Source organism: Vulpes vulpes, chromosome 15 (genome assembly GCF_048418805.1).
Source record: "Vulpes vulpes isolate BD-2025 chromosome 15, VulVul3, whole genome shotgun sequence".
Lineage (NCBI taxonomy): Eukaryota > Metazoa > Chordata > Mammalia > Carnivora > Canidae > Vulpes > Vulpes vulpes.
In genome coordinates, this window is record NC_132794.1 from 83,350,778 (window position 1) to 83,363,367 (window position 12,590).

Here is a 12,590-nt window from a genome sequence, read left to right on the forward strand (position 1 = left end):
GCCTCTGCTCAATCAAGACAGCTTGAAATTTTCAGAGAGCTTTACTCATTGGGGCCAAAGATTCTATTTTACATTGAAATGCAAATCCAGTCCCTGTCATTGACAGGTTTGTGAATGAATTTCTCAAATCACTTCCATGGGAAAGGGGGGTATGGTAGAGGTAAGAGGAGATGAGCAGAATAACAGCAAAGGAGGAGCAGGGAGAGGAAGAGGTATTGACAAAAGGAGCAAGGAATCCAGGAAGGGAAGCTGGGATCACTGATGACGAATCAGTCAGTTCCCTGGTTTTCCCAAGGGCTGGTCTTGTGCTTGGCAACTAAATCATAGTATCTCACTAAACAGAGCCTAAGCAGCATCCTAACTATCCAACCATGTAAATCAGAAATGGAAACTATAGGTCAAGATGGAGGTTCATGTGGGGGATGCTGGGATGTGCTGCCAAGATCCCCAATTACTCCCAGCAGCTGGGACTGACTCAGCCATCAGTCCCCTTCAGGGATTGCCTTGGCTAAAGGAAACTGCCTAACCAAGATAACCTCTCCTTCCCAAGGGATCCTACATCTAACAACTGTTTAACATGATGGGCCAAAGGCCCCACCTGTGACACTTCTGTAGTTTCATTCCATCTTCATAACTCCCCACTTGATTGGCTGAGGCATCTGTTAAGACTACATCACTGCTCAACTTTTCTCTCTCCCCAGTCTGTTTCCTTTCCTTCTTTTCCAAAAGAGTTGATTTCAAAAGTATGCCCTAAAAAATCTGCATGCCAATATCCATTCAAGTTCTGCTTCCTGGAAACCCCAAACAACAATAACCAGGCTGAGAAGCTTCAGTTTCCCAGATGAAGATAACCACAACCTACACTATTACATAGGTGAAAAGAGTAGGATGTCTTGGGCTGCTGTACATGGCTGCCTACCACATTGTTGCAGCTAAAACTGGGTAATTTGTTTCAATGACATTAAGGTACCCAAATGGGCCTAGAGAAGTCTTCCTTTTTCCCTGAGGGAGTCCTGGAAGCTTAGCTCCTCAGAAATTAGACAACAACAAAAAACAGGTGATCCATCTCATTCAATAAGCATTCACTGAGTATGAACTCTTCTTCGAGCACAAAATTATTGCTGCCTTCACTGTCACTGTCATCACTATCGTCATTGTCATATGTCCTTATTGCTGTTACTAATTGGTATTTTGAGGAAATCTCCTGACCTGGCACTTCAGAAACTGGAAGACAAATCACTATCCATTCAGGGTCCCATTAGGGTTTCACAGACAAAGATGATATGCCCTTTCGGTTTCCATATTTGCTGATAGAACTATACTTGGTTTTCAAACTGTCCACCTGGAGACATTTCCCCATCTTCTTGGTTATTCCAGTTGCCTTTCTTTGAACTTGCTTCACTTCTGCCAGAAATTTTTTAGTCTTAATGACCCATATGTTTCCTATAGCAACTAGAATTTTGAACCCAGGTAAGATTATATGCTTTTAGTTTGCCTCGAGTGATCTTACTGAAGCTATCCAGGCAGCCTCCATGGTAATAAAGCTATTCACTGGGCACTGACACTCAGCTGCTCACTTTCTTGTGAGACCTCTATGATGACCTTGGCTGGTTGACACTTCACTTCCTCCAGCAATTTAATATCTCCTATAAACTTTGAAGCTTGAGTACAGATGTTTTTTTGTTTTGTTTTGTTTTGCTAGGAATGTCCTGATCATGAGAAATAACTAGTTCTGCTCTGATTCCTTCAGGATTCCATTATTTAGATCTCCATTATGTGCCCATATCCTTACCTTTTGTTTCTTGCCCTTAATGTAGGTTATTTTTCCTTCACAAAATAGTTCCACAAATTCCATGATGATGCATATTGGGGACTGACAGTGCAGTTGCAATGATAGGGTTACATTAAGATATACACTGATCCAGATGTTCCATGGAAGTACAATGCCAATCATTGCTTTATTGGTCCTTGGGTAAGAGAACCTGGGAAGGCCTAGGTAATAACATGACTAAAGCAGAGTCCACATCTTCCTTTGGTCCTGGAATGGATTCTAAAGTCCTTCACTGTTCCTAAACCTACTCCACTTTCTGGTTGTGACCTGACCAATTTCAGCATCCTGGGTATGACCTCGTTAGCCTTCCTCAGGTTGAATTCACTCCGTAGTGATTCCAAATAGACTCAGAATAACCACAGGCTACAAAGTTTCTTGTGAAATTACCATCTTTGAGATGTGGGCAAGTTATTTTAGGAGCAATAAGATCAATAACTTCCACTGTAGACAGGAATAACACTGTGTAAAATATCATCACTGCATGAAGATGTGACAAGTTAGTAAATCCAGTGTTACCTTTCAAACATACTTTGGACAAAATCTTGGAATTCTACTACTTACTAGAGACTGTGAGCATCACAAGAAACAAAAGCATCTATTCTTTCATATTGATCCATGAAAACTGGGAAAGGGGGCATTTTATAAGGTATGAATATACAATCTCTATTCTTCCTGACTATGAATCATATCTCTAAATATAGATTTGCATGTGTGTGCATGCACACAATTATGGCATCTTCCCCATTGACTCAAAGGATTTTATTTCAAGTTCTCATTTCTAGGATGTCACTGTTCTTCCCTATTCCCACATGCCTGAGTCACACACCCCTCTTTTGCCCCCTGTAGAGTAATAGAGACAGATTTACACAACCAAAGTATAGGGTATTTTTAGGAACAAACTACTAAGGTTGGCCCTCTTGAATCAAAACCAATCATATCATATTTCAGGACAAAGCTTCTCATCCAATGACTACCTATAAGGCAGCATGTAATTCATACATCTTGAATCACAGGTATTAAAGACTTAACTGGGATTCAGTGCCTTGTTCTTGTAAATCTCTAGATATACTATACATTTATTCAAGCCATTGGTAAAAATAAATAGGTAGATAGATAGGTAAATGGATGGATAGAGACAGGTGGACCCTTATGGATTCTAGTTTATATATGTTTGGGTGCTTTCTCTTCAGTCACTCTAAATATTTGACTTGACAGTCTACCTACACTTAAAATAGACTGTCATCTACTTTTTCTTTCTTTCTTCTTTCTTTCTTTCTTTCTTTCTTTCTTTCTTTCTTTCTTCCTTCCTTCCTTCCTTTCTTTCTTTTTTTCTTTCTTTCTTTCTTTCTTTCTTTCTTTCTTTCTTTCTTTCTTTCTTTCTTTCTTCTTTTAAAGAGATGAAGAGATAGCATGCAAAAGCGAGGGTAGGATGCACAAAGGGAGGGGGAGAAGGAGATGGAGAGAGAGAATCTTAAGCAGGCTCCATCTCACGGGGCTCAATCTCACAACTCTGAGATCATGGCCTGAGCAGAAATCAAGAGTCAGACACTGACTGAGTTACCCAGGAACCCTCATCTGTTTTTATTTTATTTTATTATTAATATTATTCCATAGGACATACAGTGCTCCATCACCCAGCCATGTGGCTGAGTGTGGAAAGCTTGCAGTTCAACTACTTAGCATATAGCAACATATACAGTAGAAGAGTAACAGGAAAAGTTTTGAATTTAATCAAGTCTACAGACAGGGAGTTTTCGATCTATGAGTAAAAAGGACGTCCTGCTGGCCTATGAGATTAACTTCCCTACTAAGACCAAGTAGTGAACACTTACAAGAACTGGGCATTAACACCCTGTTATAGATGGTAGCACTAAATCCTCTCTACTCTAGGCAAATCCAGTCCTACTCCAACCCCATTCTGGCAAAATAATGAACAGCATAGATTCATAAGGTTGTATCAGTGAGTGGTAGGATTAAAAACAGAACTTGGGTCTGGGAATTCTTAACTTTCTATTAAAGTACAAGGGTCATTATTTCTTCCTTGTTTTTTCCCAAGAAATAAAATTTCAAAGAAATGGCAATTAATTAGGACTGAATCTATGATTATTCATTATCAATAACATTACAATGGGATTGTGCCATTAATATTTCATTTCACTTCATGCCATTTAGAAGTTTCCAATGATCATTTCTGATATTTTCCAGTGTCATATAATAAGTGATAAGATTTCTTTTTCTACTTTTTTCTTCTTCCCTCCCTTTTACTGAAACTTATGTAATTTTTATATGACTTTTCTTGCTAATTCTATATAAGAGCTACAAAGAGAAAACTTTGTTCAAACACGAAATTTTTTGTTACACTCAGAGCTGTTTGTTCTTTTGGCATTTTCTGAATACAGCTGAAGAGACAGTGTGTCTACCAGCATGTGATCTGTAGCAGACTGCCAGACTACAATGTTATTCCAAGCATTTGGAGATTTGAGTAAATGAAAGAGTTTTCCCTTTTTAGTTTCATGTATTACCTTAATTATTTGGATGGAAGAATGCAGTTGCCATATGCCAGTCACTTTCACATGCAATAAGATTCTCTTTATCACCTTTGTCTGCTGCTTGGCTATTTATATGCTCTTGCTTTGAGAACTGAAAACTGATTTGTAAAAGCCAAATATTATTAAATTATTTCAAGCTTCCAAAGTTATCCTATTTAAACTATAATACCCCTAAATATAATCACAAAAACCTTTTCTCTCACCCACAATTTTGAGACTCATTCTGTATATGCTGATAACAAAAACATCCCTTAAGTGTCCAGCTTTAGACAGGGAGACGTGTTTCATTTTATAGGTATGAGGAGCCAGGGGCGGGAGGGCTTTGTGTACAGAGTGCATATCCCATCAAAGGAAATCAGTTTGTTGAGGCTCAAAGAATGCAGACCAGTGGTCAACAGATTTAGGTTCTAGGCTGGACTCTGCCGCTCTCTTACTATGTGATGTTGGGCAAGTAAATTCCCTCGCCAAGTTTCACTTGTTTCATCATATATTAAAGCTCTTAGATCTACAGTAGTTTTGTAAATTTCTGTTTGTATTCATTCAAAATTTTGTTGTAAACATTCATTGAATGTCATTTAGTTCATAAAGACCAATGACTAAATCTTCACTGAGGAAATTACATATGATCAAGATAAAAGTATTCAGTGGTTTTTTTTTTACCATTTATTGCATTTTCTCTTGAATTCTACATTAGTATTACAATCACTTCTTTCTTTTTCTTAAACATTTTGATTGAGGTTTTTGACTCATTGAGGGTATAAACATGGAACAGCTTTATTATACAAATAACCATTATCGGCTAAGCTCAAGAGACTCTATAATATTTCAGTCTGATCTCATAACTTTCACTGTCTGTTAGGTTAATGAAGTTCCCCAATTATAATATTAATCTCTTCTCCTCCAGGCCCAGGCTAGAGTTGTGCTTGCAGTATGTTGGTGAGAAAGGGTCCATGAAAATGGAAGAAGGAGGAGCAGAGATCCACAAAACCAGAGTAACGCTCTCATGCCCTCTTCCTAATTCCTGTGCCTGTTCCTCAGCTGATTAAAAGGAAAATCATTCTTCCTTGAGTGACTGTGCAAGAGAAGGTGGAGGGCCTCTGATTTGTTGGCTGTAAATGTCATTCTTTTTTGAGAGCAACCATCAGTCAATGGTGACAAGGCAGCTGACTCTATTTTTTCTCATCCTGGCTGAACCAGCTCATTAACTATTGACTTGCTGAGTGTGCCCAGTGATGATAGTTGAAATCCCAAGAACCTCCCCTGAACACAGGTGAGCCCTTATAGATTCAAATGAACTTTCCCCTGGGCCCCAAACAGTATCCCACATCCTGTGACATGCATCAGATGCATGTCCAAGCTATCCAGTCTCTAGCAAGCTGCAGCTCCCAGCCTCTTCCACAGTCTTCACCTTCAACTCTGAGAACAAGTGGATATATATTCTGGATTCTCAGGAACTCAAGGGGCAGCCTTCCAGAAGTCTCTTGTCCCTTCTCAGTTTGGCTCTTTTATCACTTAAGGTAGGTCAGTCATCACTACAGATTTCTGGACTTTCAATTAGAGAGCAAGATATGTCTCCTTTTTATGCAAAAAAACAAATCTGAAACCTTATAAATAATTCCATCTTGGGTTTCTCTTCTTTGTCCTTGGAAAGAGGAATTAGTTGAGTACTCCCTGCCTTTACAAACACCCAGGCTTTCCTAAAAGTAAAGCTTCTAATACCCCTTCTCTACCTTACAGCCCTCTTTGTTGAGGGGATAGGGGATGGGAAGGCTGGAGTGTCAGTTCTACTGAAATGAAATTTCTCAGCAAGCCTTGTTGGGAGATGGCTAGCACATGAACTGGTGGTGCTCTTATACAGAGATGAGGAGCTGTGGGTGCTAGACTGAATTACAAAAAAAAAAAAAAAAAAACAAAACAGGAATTGTTGTAAAATCATGTTTTTGGGTTTTTTTTTTTTTGTAAATATTTTATTTATTTATTTGACACAGAGAGAGAGAGCACAAGTAGACAAATCAGCAGAAAGAGGGAGAGGGAGAAGCAGACTCCTTGCTGAGCCGGGAGCCAGATGAGGGGTTCTATCCCAGGACCCCAGGATCATGACCTGAGCCAAAGGCAGATGCTTAACCAACTAAGCCACCCAGAGCCCCCACGTTTCTTTTAAATTCTTTTTTTAAATTTTGTTTTAGAACTGCCTCTAATAATTGCATATATATTTTTTAGTTCATCTGAGAGTGTTTACTATTTAACAAGAGAATTTAACTCTCTTACACCTATTATCATAATTGGCATGCTTGGTCTCACTTTCACTGTCTTTTTAGAATGCTTCCTTACTATTTCCTCTATGTATTCTATGATTTATTTTTGGTTGTTCCACCACCCCCTTTCTCTTGTGATCTGAAAGACAGATATCATGTGCTTTATTTTTTAATTTTTTACTAGTGACTGCCACTGTAATAATACAAGTATTTAAGCCCATATAAAAATTTGAACTATTGATTTGAAACAACAAAATAAAAAGCACCAATCAATAGAAATATTTGGAGGGGGATCCCTGGGTGGCGCAGCGGTTTGGCGCCTGCCTTTGGCCCAGGGCGTGGTCCTGGAGTCCCAGGATCGAGTCCCACATCGGACTCCCGGCATGGAGCCTACTTCTCCCTCTGCCTGTGTCTCTGCCTCTCTCTCTCTCTCTGTGTGTATGACTATCATAAAAAAATTTAAAAAGAAAATATTTGGAGGAATCTAAGATAACTCTATTTTTTTTTTTTTTTTACTGTGCCTGGTAAACTGTTTTGTTGTTTTGCCTAGAGAAGTATTGAATTCTTTCTTTATATTTAAATTTTTTTAAATGTCACCAGCCTTCAACAAGTGAACCTTTAAACAAACTGTGGTACATACATACCAGAGAATATTACTTAGTAACAAAGAAGGATGGGATCCCTGGGTGGCGCAGCGGTTTGGCGCCTGCCTTTGGCCCAGGGCGCAATCCTGGAAACCCGGGATCAAATCCCACATCGGGCTCCCGGTGCATGGAGCCTGCTTCTCCCTCTACCTGTGTCTCTGCCTCTCTCTCTCTCTCTCTCTCTGTATGACTATCATAAATAAATAATAATAAAAAAAAAAGAAGGATGAAATTATTGATACACAACAACAACTTGGAAGAACCTCTAAGGAATTATGCTGAGTGAATAAAGGAACTTCCAAGAGATTACATACTGTATGATTCCATTTATACAACATGCTTAAAAATTTATTTTATTTTATTTATTTAAAGATTTTCTTTATTTATTCATGATAGACGGAGAGGAGAGAGAGAGAGAGAGAGAGAGAGAGAGAGAGAGAGAGAGAGAGAAGCAGACACAGGCAGAGGGAGAAGTAGGCTCCATGCCCGGAGTCCGATGTGGGACTCGATCCTGGGACTCCAGGACCACGCCCTGGGCCAAAGGCAGGCGCTAAACCGCTGAGCCTCTCAGGGATCCCTTTTGTTTTTATTTTTTAAAAAAGATTGTATTTGTTTACTTGAGAGAGAAGATAGTGAGAGAGAGCGCGCAAGCGGGGTGGGGCGGGGTGGGGGGTGGGTGGGGGGAGAAGGAGGTTCCCCACTGAGCAGGGAGCCTGACACAGAGCTCAATCCCAGGACCCTGAGACCACAACCTGAGCCAAATGCAGATGCTTAACAACCAACTGAGCCTTGTAGGCGCCCCTTGAAAAAATTTAGACCTGGAGAAGGGATTCGTGGTTTCCAGGAGTTAGAGATAGAAGGCAGGGTGTAGGGGTGGGAAGGATGTTATTGTGGTTATAATAGGGCAATATAAGGGATACTTGAGGTGATGGAAATGTTCAGCATCTTTACTGTGGCAATAGATATACAAACCTGCACGTGTGATAAAATTGTACAAAATATATACACATACAAATTGAGCAAAACACACATACAAATGAGTACAAGTAAAACTGAAGGAATCTGAATACGATTGGTGGATTGTATCAATGTCAATATACTGGTTACAGTATTATACTACAATTTTGCAATTTGTTACCATTGCAAAAGCTGGGCAAAGGTATATGGGATCTCTCTGGCTTACTTATTACAACTGCATATGAATTTACAGTTTTCTCAGTAAAATTTTTAGTTAAAAAAGATTCACTAGGATTTGTATAGGTCTTGGTAACTTTATAAAAACATTTCCTTTATACCACTATGAATGAATCACTTTCATTTGCAAACTTTAGTCAAGCTTCAAATCATATATTTTTGAAACTGCTGTTTCAGTTCCACTAGCTTTTTTTTTTCTTTTCTGTATCTTCAGATCTCTCTTCTTTACTCTCCACACCTGACATTCTTTTTTATCGCATTCTCTGAGTACTTTTCCTCTGTATCCTAAAAGACTTTGACATTGGCTCTCTAGTGTCTACATATGGATTTGATTTCCTGTAGTGTTAATTCTTTAGTATGGATTCTGATTATTTTGTATCTTATATTTACATTTTTACTTCATTTGGACATTTTTCTTAATCCAAGGCCTTTTCTGTTTATTATTCAATAAGCTCCTTTTCCATTTTAGTGTTTTAACTTCCCATCTTTGATCTTTTGCTTTGTGTAGTCCACAGTTTTCACACTTTTAAGCATATAAGTGATTCCTAAAATTAACTAGCTCCTGGTAGTAAATCTTTATCCAAAGTAAGTTCTTTTTCAGACAGTAGTGCATTATGTTATCATCTTTAATGCTAGAGACACATTTAGTTTTGTTTCATATTATTTTAACCTTACTCATCCCTGAAAGAGGAGAGTTTCTTTTGAGTCCCACATTTGTCCATAAACCAAGTATGTAGTTTCTCTTAGTCTCTTTTTATTATTCACCTAGCTACCATCAAAATCTTTCTCTTTGCTCATAACCTAAAAGGCCATTTCTAGATAACTTTCTAGATTTTTGTGCCTTTTACTTGGTATAAATTTGCAATCCTTAGGAAATGTTTTTTGATCTTTTTGCCTGATTATCTTTCCATGAGGAGTGGCGTTCATTCCAGAATTCTTTGACATCTTTTATGCTTTGTTCCCTTCCAGAAATCATTCTTTCAGATTCAGTCCCTTGCCACTACCAAATTCACAACCCACATGTCAGTGCTCCTGGCCACTTTACATTACCCAGAGCCCTATTCCAAATAATATTAGTTAATAAGCTGGGGTACCTGGGTGGCTCCGTTGGTTAAGCATCTGTCTTTGAGCCTTAGGCTCGGGTCATGATCTCAGGATCCTGGGATTGAGCCCCACATGGGGCTCTCTGCTCAGCAGGGAGCTTGCTTCTCCCTCTCTCTCTGCCTGCTGCTCCCCCTACTTGTGTTCTCTCTCTCTCCATCAAATAAATAAAATCTTTTTAAAAAAATACATTAGTTGATAAATTTATAGTGCTATTAATTTATCTGGATTACTTTCTATGTTTTTCAAAACAGTGGTGAATAATCCAGAAATACCCACTATGCATTGTAAGCAAGGGAATAACATGACTTGATTAATGTTTTTAAAAGACCACTCATCGGAGAAGGACAAACATTATATGGTCTCATTCATTTGGGGAATATAAAAAATAGTGAAAGGGAATAAAGGAGAAAGGAGAGAAAATGAGCGGGAAATATCAGTGAGGGTGACAGACCGTGAGAGATACCTAACTCTGGGAAACGAAGAAGGGGTAGTGGAAGGGGAGGTGGGTGGGGGATCGGGGTGACTGGGTGATGGGCACTGAGGGGGGCACTTGGCGGGATGAGCACTGGGTGTTATGCTATATGTTGGCAAATCGAACTCCAATAAAAAAAATATATACAAAAAAAAAAAAAAGACCACTCAGACAACATTGTGGGAAAAAAGTTTGAAATTAGGAGGGTATTGTAAGAGTGCGAGAAAGCAATGTTAAGACTTGGACCAGGGAAGCAGGAGTGGAGACTGAGGAAGCAGAGATCCATAGAGGTTTATAAGGTAGAATTGACCTGAATGACTCCCCTGTGGTAAACAGGTTAGTTCAAGATAAACAGTGGTAACTGTTCTAAATGGAGAAATCGGAAGCTCCTATGTGACTTCTGGTGAGTATGTTAAAATGTTAAACTATTTAATTTATTGGGGAAAGGATGCTAATACCAACAACCCTTCCTAAAGGTGTATACAGGGTTTTTTTCTCCCCTGTTTGTTATCAATTCTAGAATATTATGTTTATTTAATTCTGTCTTAGCCAGGTAACTTTTTAGGAAATTCTCTTATTTTGTGATACAGAGTCAATATCATTAGCTTGTTCTATGGGTAATCAAACCTGAAGAAATCACAGGATCTTTTGGTGCTGTTGTCTGGGGTGCCATCTAGTGACCAAAATTCTGCACAGCAGACAAGGAGGCCCGAGAATGTCCCAGCAAGGAATAATCCTGCTACTTGAAATTCATGTAGATTGATAGCCTCACATAGCCAGTCCAGAAGGTGAATGCTTGCCAAATACAATTCAATTAACCATCTGTGAGATTTTAAGTCACTTTATCTCAATTGGTCTGTTTCCAAATCCATAAAATGTAAGGTAAATGCTAGCTCATTTCTAAGGCACTAAAAAAGTTTAATACTTCTAGGTCTTGTCTTTTTTTTTTTTTTTTTTCAAACAGGTCAAAACAAAAATCCAGGATGACACATATATATTTTTGCTTTAATTTATTCACCAAAATCACGTATTGTATAGCTAGCTTAAGGTCCCCTGAATGGTCTCAAATTTTAAGAGTTCATATTCAGCCATTTCATCTCATTTCAGGTCCTTCATTGCCTCAAGTAATTGTCCATATTGCTAACCCTAGTGATTTTTCTAAGAGCCAAATCAAATAATAAAATAATATCATATCACCATTTGAAACACTCCAATTGATCTTAATATGCCACAGCAATCATCTCCAAGATTTTAAGCATTCATCCTTATCTGAAAAAAATGTGAGCATGCAACTCCTATATATAATATATAATAGTGAAGTATTATTACCTTTTCATATTATACATGCCTACTACACTAACATAAAACCAGAGGTGTTCAAAGGATAAGATAAAGATGAAATAAAATGTTATTTTTGATTTCAGGGGGAAAAAACTGTTTTCATTAAAATATCCTGACACTTTTATTTTATTTTATTTTAAAGATTTTATTTATTTATTTGTGAAAGACACACACAGAGAGGCAGAAACATAGGCAGAAGGAGAAGCAGGTTCCCCCTGGGGAACCCCCAGGCTTCCCATGGGAAGCCTGATGCAGAACTTGATCCTAGGACCCTGGGATCACACCCTGAGCCAAAGGCAGATGCTCAACCACAAAACCACTCAGGTGCCCCCATCCTGGCACTTTTAAAAGGTTTTTTTTTTTAAGATTTATTTATTTATTCATGAGAGACACAGAGAGAAAGAGAGAGACAGAGACACAGGCAGAGGGAGAAGCAGACTCTTCTCAGGAGCCCAATGCAGTATTCAATCCTGGTACTCTGGGATCACAACCTGAGCCACCCAAACACTCAGCAACCAGGGTCCCAAAAGATATTTTAAAATAAGAAGAAAAAAAAAAAAAGAGTCTTTTGTATTAGCTAACATATTTCCCATTTTAAGTGCTCTTCATTCCTTTATAAAAACCCAGATTTCTATCTAGTTCTATTTTCATTTTACATTAAAGTCTATCTTTGAGATTTCTTGTAGTAATGGTCTGCAGTCAGTGAATTTCTTCAGCTTTCATATGCCTGGAAAAAAAATCTTTGTGTTGGTTTCATTTATTGAAGGATATTTTTGCTGGGTATAGAATTCTAAATCCACACAGGTTTTTTTCTTTCAATACAGATGTTGCTCCACTCTCTTTTTTGTTGTTGTTTTTTTACTCACATTGTTTCCAACGAAAAGTCTGCTGTCCTTCATATTTTTGTTCCCCTGTGTTTGTGTTTTTACTCTAGTTTCTTTAAAAAAATTTTTCTCTTTATCACTTATTTTAATCAATTTGATTAGAATGTGCCTTGGTGTAGTATTCATTTTTCATCTGCTTGTAGTTCATTGAGATTCTTGAATCTGTAGATACATAGTTTTCATCACATTTGGAATCTTTTCAGACATAATTTCTTCAAAAATCTTTACCCCCAACATTTCCACTCCTTTTGAAACTCCAGTTGTGGACATATTTCCAAAGCTTTCTGATAATCTTTAGTATTTTAATGGAAAAATT